Below are 8,810 nucleotides of genomic sequence, written 5' to 3'. Positions count from 1 at the left end.
AATAATATGTGAAGGCTGACAAAGCATTATGGCAGTGAGAAGTCTGCATTAAAAAACACCAGCACATAACATACATTAAAGAAGACAAAATAGAGAGCCAAAGTAATCAATATTGCTTCATCCTTTTTTTTTTTTTTTTTTTGCTTCATCCTTTTCTAAGACACAAATAAGTAACCTAGCTTCTAGGGCTCCTGTGAACACTAAAAGAGATCTGTTTTTCAGATGCTCTGTAAACGGCAGCAACTGATTTATCCAGAAACATCATTTATATAGAACAAAATTGCACACAGAAAGGAAGCAAAAGTAATATGTTATCACAAAGGTCACATCCACTTCATTAATAATAGCATTGTTTCTACTTTTAAAAAAATCATGTCTCCTAGTTTCTAAATATTTTCTTAGGAAATGGGTTCTGTTTTACAAAATTCATTGTTAAATTTCTTTTTCCTTATTTACTCATCAGTAACACCAGTATGCAAAAGTTGGGGGTTAATTATCAAATCATTGTGGTGAGCTAAAATTTATTGTTAACAAGAAAACAAATGTGTGTCAGTGGAAAACTGAAAATTCATGAACAATCCAAGAAATCTTTCTGCAAAAAACTAATCTGTTAAAAACTAATTTGCAATTATACCACAATAAAAAAGAACAAATCGAAATAATATTAATAGATAGTATATAGGATCTATATAAACATGACTATAAAAATCTACTGATGATCTAAAAGGAGATATACATATGTATATACATGTATGTGTAGATATAGATATACATATATTTGTATATATGTAATTTTGTTATTGGATTATGTAGTTGACATCAGTTGCTTTTGTCTTTCCAGTATTTTCTCCTCCCTTTTTTTGTTACCAGTGTCTTCCTTCTTTTGAGGAACTCTACTTTCGCTAATCTGTATGGTTCTGTGGAAGCTCCCTCCCCCAACCAGAGGAGGCTACTCTCTCAGTCTGGGTCTATAATAGTAACTTAGCCTCTTGGTCACTCTAATGATCCTAGAGACCATGATTTGATCCACGTAAGTCAATTATAGTCCTTCTCAATTATTCCAAGGTGGAAATTAAGGGAACGCATTCTCAATTCTCCTGGATGATCATCTGTAAGGATGGCTCTCTAAAGATGATAATAGTCACATTTCCTGACACATAGAACAGTCTAAGAAAATGAGGATAGCACATGCACAAGAGCTGAAATAAGAAGTAAAACAATGGGGTAAAGGGGTGGTTGTGACACTTTTCAAATTCCAGGATGCCATCAATTCCAAGTCCTGTACTACTCCTTACCTTATTTTAGTTTGGATATATGAGCCACTGAATTTGCCATATTTAGTTAAGATGGTTGGAATTGTGTTTCTAAAAAAAGAAAATACTAATTTGCATAAAACTAGTATGGTTCAATACCCTAAATTACAACATTACACACTTTTCTAAATAAACTTGGAACCTAGAAAAAAATGTTATCATTTTGGTATAGTAACCCCACAAACAAAGCAAAAACCAAGAAACAACCATTAAAACATAAGTAAATACATTTAAAAAATGCAAAAAAATATGTCCCATTTATTACTCTGAATGGCATCTACTATGTTATATATAAAATACTAACTTGTATATTCCCACGGTAGTTTCAAAATAAGACATTTGCTCAGGTTTTTAAAAAGTTTTGATATAGATATCACATAGTATTAATAAAAAAATTCAGTTAAAATTCTCCACTTGAATTGTATCTTTTTTTTCATGTAAGGTACAGTAATAAGATCTAAGCTATGAAAATGTAGACTTGATATTTCCAAAGATGTACAAATATTAATGCAGTTTATTTTATCACTGCCTGAATGAAGTCTACATCCTGATGGAATGGGATAATATTCTTTTTTAATGACCTGTTTAAATTATCATCTACTGGGAAATAGTTATACTTTGTTCTTGAGAGCAATTTGAACTTTATTGAAAGTTGAAAGTAATTATTGAAAGAAAATTAAGTTTTCCCTTGTTGATCTTATATGGATAGCCACTTGCATCTAAACAAGTATGGAATAACAAGAATTTTTTTTTTTAATTTCAAAAGCTAATCAATTAGCAAAAAAAACCTTCAATATAAGAGCTAGTCAGAAAATCACTCTCAATATTTCACTCTCAAATATTCACCAATTCTCAATATTTCAGAATTGGTTCTTCACCTTTATTTATTTAAAAATCTTTATGTGAAACCAGATTTATTTATTTGGCCACACCCCGAGGGATCTCAGTTCCCTGACCAGGAATTGAACCTGGGCCACAGCAGTGAAAACCCAGAATCCTAACCACTAGGCAAACCAGGGAACTCCCCCATTCTTCATCTTTGAATGAGACTATACTAACCAAAGTCTCCATATCAGAAGAGGTTCCAACAGAGTATAAGGGCCCTGATTTCATGTTCTTAAATATAAGGACTCAGCAAAAGCAGAAAACAGTTTTATGTTAGGAAAAAATATCTGAGTCTATTTGTGAATTTTATATGCCAGTGTAGTCAGGTAGCACTTAAGCAGAAAATCTACTACCAGTGAACACTTAATCCTTTGAGTTTAAGAAACAAGGAGAAACAGAAAGCACAATATAATAATAGGTGATGTAACTCAAATGCATAAGGTAGAAGCGTTCTACTTTTTTTTTATTTTGAAGAGTCCTACTTTTGAAAGGGGTTGAGAGCTCTCTACCTCCAGGCTGTAAACTACTTGAATGCACAGAATATGCTTTTGTTTTCATTGTATTTAGCATAGAGTCTGGTATCTATTAAGTCTTCAAAAGATGTTTGTGTGACTGCACTGAATATCAAATTCAAATAAGTTTCAATAATTTTTAAAATGTGCATAATTTGTTACCAAAACTGCAGCTGTTAAACATTTGCTCTCAAACTTCACTGTGACGTGGCATAGCCTGGGAACACTCTGTGACACTCACCTTCTGTGAAGAATGAGATTGGAGTCTCATAAGATCAAAATGTGGATACAATTCTACCTGTGGTCTTGCAAAAGATAAGATGTTATTGACAAAGTCTTTAATGTTCCACTTGCTAATGGCCCATCTGTGTACTTCCCTCTAGCCAGAGGTCCATGCCATGTAGGAAGCCTCCCTTGATTGTTCCTACTCAATAATCACTCCTAATGATATTTAGGTTTCACCTTTTCATTCAAAGTGAGAGTAAAATATTTTTAAGCAGAAACGTAGAGAGTGATGACATCCAATCCTACATTCCATGGTTCAGGGATGCATTATCAACAGTCAATTGAAGATAATACTACCTGCATTACTAGGTTGCTAAGATGGTTACCATTAAGAATAGAGTATGCATGGAAAATACCTTGTACATATTAAGGGTTATATAAGTTATTTGTTGAATAAAAAATGAATGATTAATTTATATTTTAATTGCACTATTATGATATACCACATTCACTTCAAATTTCAGTTTTGAGAATCATGGAGTTCTATAAAACAATCTTACTTCCTGGCTTGAGCTTAACCTGTAATACACTTCAAACTTAAGGACAGGAAGATTGTAAAATATTTTGATCATATATGAATCTTCTTACATTTACTAATAATTCTACAAAAACTTTTCCAAATAGCATTATACAAAGTTCAATATAAAATTAAAATAAAGAATCTCAGTCATTTATCACTATTTTTGTCATTGGGTGTACATTTTACCATTACAACATTATAATCTGTGAACAACATATGGCTTAAACATTGTGTTGTTTAGAAGAATAGATGATATGAGAAAAGTATCTTGCATTTCAAAATACTTAAATTTTGAAACATTACTGCTTTGTTCTACCTTGAGGAGTTTTAACAGTTTCACTGTTCTGAGAGAATTCTCAATCCATGGATTACAATCAGCTGGTCAATCTTCTATCCCAACGAAATCAATCATGGTGACAGTTGCCACTCTGGCCTCCTCCCTGTATTTTCGAAGCATGGAGGAGGACAAGTGAGCACCTGCCTCCAAGATTTTAGATTGGAAATATTTCTTGAACAAATCAGGATTCTTTATACTATGGCAGAATACAACCTTCTGAAAAAGGCTGGGTGGGACTGCCCTAACAGATGTGTCAATGCTCTGATCATGTTTTCCTTAAAAAACAAATTCCTCACATAATTTGTAAATGGAATTTAACAATATGTACAATTTAATCATCAGGAAATGGCTTTTAGATGTTAATGTCACATTGTTTATCACAATAGAAATCAATAAAAGTTTGATCAGAATATTCATAGAGCTATTTTTTGTAACAAGAGAAGCCATTTATTTTTCTTTTCACAATAAAAATAATGTACAAAATGAATATTCATTTATGGAGCTGCTCAAGCAAAAGCAAAACCCAAAATGTTAAAGATCAGTAAGGATATTAATTCTTCTCTTAGAATATTATTGAAACAGTTGACATATTATTATATGATGTAATGACATAGTATTACATAATGGCCCAAAACATATCACAAATGATCACTTTTAAAGTTGTACAAGAATTCCATTTACAACATATTTGATCTATGTATTTACTAACCTACAGGCCCAGGGAATATAACATCTCATGCCTCTGCATTTCAATAATGGATAGCAACAGATGCCATTAAATCCCTATTTGAAGGTATTAAAACTGATAGACTTTGTCCTTAAATTATGAATTTGTTTATTGTATTGAACTGTCAGGCTATTTTGCTGCTGCCTCTCAACTTGTTCTCAATACATGGTCAGGAAATGAGTAGGTTCACGTGAGCTCATCTGAGAAGGCACTCCCCATTTCTGAAATTCTATAAGTAGGCTTGTTTGGAAAAATCAGTGAAACATTCTATTTAATCAGTTATTTCCTTCTACATTAAAAAGACAAAATAATCTATAACTTTGTTATAGAGCCCAGTCAGTTGCTCTAAAACACCATGGGTGCAGATCTATCTTCTTATGATGCTTTCTATCCTAGAAATGTTTCGTATGGCATCAGGAAGAAAGTACCCATCATCCTGTTGGTCTCAAGTCAAATTCCTTTCTTTTTGTTCTTACACTCGCTCTCCCTTAGCCAGTCCTGGCTTTCTTCAATTGCAATTACAATGTCTTTTTAAAAACAAGTTTGTCTTGCTCAGGTTCTCAGCTTTTTGGGTTGTCTACGGCTGGTTACCCCTCCAGATCTCAGTGTGAGTTAACACCTTCATTTTCCTTCTCTTGTCTTACACCTTCCAACAGCTCTGTAAGGTGTCACCAATCTCCAGAAGTTTGGGAATGAGGCATAGAATTTGGATCATGCTCTTATTTTGCCAGAACAATGATTAAACACACACACACACACACACACACACACACACAGAGACAGAAAATGAGTAGAGGTTTAAATTGTTTTTACTTCTACACCCTGAAATAATTGAGGCCATTTTCAAAAGAAATAATCTACTTTTGAATTTGGCCTTAATTTTAAAATACACTTAGAGATGCCTGTGGATTAATATTTCAGCACATTGTCAAGTGATTCCATATGTCTTTTATTTTTCCTCTTCCCATTTCCCCCCTTTTAGTCAGAAGTATTTGAAGTTTAAGTGTTTTGTAAATCAAGGGGTAGAATAGTCTACTATGAGTGGCAGAATAAAACAGATTGATTTAAAATTCACGAGCAGTATATTTGAAAAGACAGATTCTCAGTGATTTACTTACAACTCTATTTTCAGCTCCTATCAGTTTTCAGCTGTTCATATCTCTGATTTAATGCTTTATGTAGTTGCTTTAGTACATTTACAGATTTAAATGTACAGGAATATGTATTTCTGAAAAAAATGCACTGAAAGTTTAACATTTTCAGTGGGACTACCTGTAAGGTTAGTAGAAATTTCTTAGCACTTGGAATTCACTTGGAATATTTTCCTAAAAGGACTTCAATTTTCCGTTTCATGCCTAACCATGCAAAAAGTAAGGGGAAACCCCTTACAGCAATGTTTACACCATCCTAAGCAAAGTTACAATACGGAGAAAATTAATACCCTCAGTTCTAAATTTCATAACTTGCTTTCATTGCAGCAATCATTTATGATAAAACATCTATTATAGCTCCTATTTCTTCTGTTACTTCTGTTTTTCATTCAACTATTCTTTATAAAATCTTGACTTCTCTCCCTCTCATCCCCTCCCACCATGACCATGACCACCACTAACAACACTGACAGCAGACAGGTGAACTTGCAGCTGGGTTTAAATACATCCTGGCACTTCTACCAAAAAAAAAAAAAATCTGTCTCTGTTTAATGATGCACCAAACGTAAATGAACTAAGTAGCAACTTAAAAGTTGTTAATATTTGATCTTGTATTTTATATTTACTATATTAAGAAGGCTCAGAATTATTTGTGGATATTACACCACAATTTTAAAGGACAGAATAAATATTAGACCAGTACAATTTTTCTCTTGTTGCTCAGATTCTTTTTAGACTAGATCTACCTCCAACTTCTCCAGTTAATGGAGTGGAGGATCCATGTGCATTATCAAAAGTGATGTATAATCCATTCTGATGGTTTGGGCCGCTTTCTCCACTCTCTGCGATAGGAAAAACTGCCAAGGCAAGTGAGCCTACAGCCTTGAACCAGCTGGATTCACATAAGACATCTCAGCTTCTTTGAGGTGGTACAGTTCCTTGTGCAGGTGCTACAACTTTACTCCAGAGAGCATGATCTCTCCTTTTAGGTGATTAGAACTGGGAACAAGAGCAAGCTTTATGATATCAGAATGGGTAACAGGCCTCAGTTGTGAGAAGTGACAAAGGAGACCAGTGCATGGTATCCAGGCTTCCCAGCTGAGCTGTCTGAAGCCTTGGTTACCTGTAGCATAATGGTAGTTTTCACACTCTGAAAATATGCAATGCCAGCTTCTCCTGCAAGAGTCCCCCACCATTCTAGGGTTGCATCATTATCAGAGGGAATGAAAATACGGTCTTAATCCAGTTAGGAAATAAAGGACACTTGCTAGGAGAAGTTTCAAGTCAACACAACAAATATTTGCTGGTTTGGGTTAACTTACCTGCAAGAAATGTTCTTTTTTTGTGACAGAGAAGCACATGATCCCAAACCAAGTTACAACTATGTCCCTGGAAACATTGGTGATGGAAGTGACATTTCTGTAGAAGTTAGAGCAGGAAATGAACTTTAGAGATCCTTTACATAGCCCTTAGTAGAGTACCTTGCACAAAGTAATCTCACAATAAATAACTGATGAATGGATGCATCCAGTTCGCTCCCTCTTTTTACAGGTGAAGGGAATAAAGCCAAAGGGAAGAAGTAATTTACTCAATGACATAAAGTTGACCAGTGGCAGAGCCAGGATGAGAGACCAGAATTTCCAAGTCCTTAGTGATTACTCTCTCTACCATACCCTTCTTTGTATTCAGTCATTTCCACTGTTGATTGATCAGCAGTGAACTATAATCATATCCATCCCTAGAAATTTGTCCATGTGACCTCATTGCTGCAAGGCCCTTTAGCAGAGCAGTAGCTTAAACTAAGCTTAACAGCTCTAGTCTACCTCCATTTATCTCTCTGAATTCCAACACTGCTTATTGCCTGTACCACATATTTAGAATTTTAATACAAAGAATTATGGATTATTTTGCAATGATGTCACATGTATTTCTTTTGTCATTTAATAAGTTTGCATGCTCCTCTGGGTAATGGACATTTGCTTATACTTCTTTCACATATGTCAGCATGTAACTCTTAGGTTTGTATGGGTACAGAAGAGATCGAATAAGCATGTAACTTAGAATCCAAATTGGTACACTCTTGAGAGTCAAAGAAAGTATTCATATTTGCTTGATAAGTGTAAACTGTGACTATCCTGGACAAACTGGAATGTAGGATCTCCCTAACAGCAGTTGACTTGCTCATCACGTGTTCAATTAGAATCATTCACCAATGATTGCATAATCGTCCAACTATGGGATACTGTTTATAGTTTACCTTATTACACTGAGTGGAATTATTTCTAAAGTAGTAATCACTGAAAAATCATGAATATTGTGGAATTCTATTTACTGAATACGTATATGTATGTGTTATTTGTTTACAAGTTATTATGAATATTTCCACAAAATATTCATTTATTGCCTTAAAGTTGTAAGGGTAAAGTTAAGTGCAAAACTTCTGCTGGTCCAGTTTTAATCATTCCAATATTGAAAATGTGGCTAAGAGTGGGAAAAATGGCATTCTCTCTATTTTCCTGATGGTAAAATATGAAATCTCATGACTTTCATGTGGGGTAGGTCGGGCAGGGTGCTGTTAGGAGCTATGGACAAAAAGGCCTAAGTTTGAAGTTTAAAAATAGATTTAAATTTAAACACTCTATTCAAAAATATCAAGACACATCATGATTTAAAATTTCTTTTGGGATAAAACATGGAGACATTAATAAAGGAAACAAAGTCCACAATAAATTTATATACAAAAAATGACTGACTAAAATTTTATAGCATTTACCCATCATACTATATACTCACTTAATGAAAAAAATCTTTACATTCATTTGTTAAGAAATAATCAAACAAGTTTTTTGATACAGTTTTCATTTTCATACATATAAATATGTATTTTTCTCTTCAGATATGTAACAAAGGTTCAGACATCCCAGACAGAACAGTCCATAGTTTCAATTTATTAATATTGCCAAATTAGAGGTTTAATGATAAAAATTCCCTGAAGCAGAATGAATTTTAAGCACTTGAACAATGGCAGTTACACCATCTGCTCCAGATAGAAATTTGCTGTCTTGACAGTAATAAAGGAC

This window comes from Eschrichtius robustus, chromosome X (genome assembly GCF_028021215.1).
Source record: "Eschrichtius robustus isolate mEscRob2 chromosome X, mEscRob2.pri, whole genome shotgun sequence".
In the NCBI taxonomy this organism is placed as follows: domain Eukaryota; kingdom Metazoa; phylum Chordata; class Mammalia; order Artiodactyla; family Eschrichtiidae; genus Eschrichtius; species Eschrichtius robustus.
The sequence above is the reverse complement of the archived record's forward strand: the minus strand, read 5'-3'. Positions refer to the sequence as shown.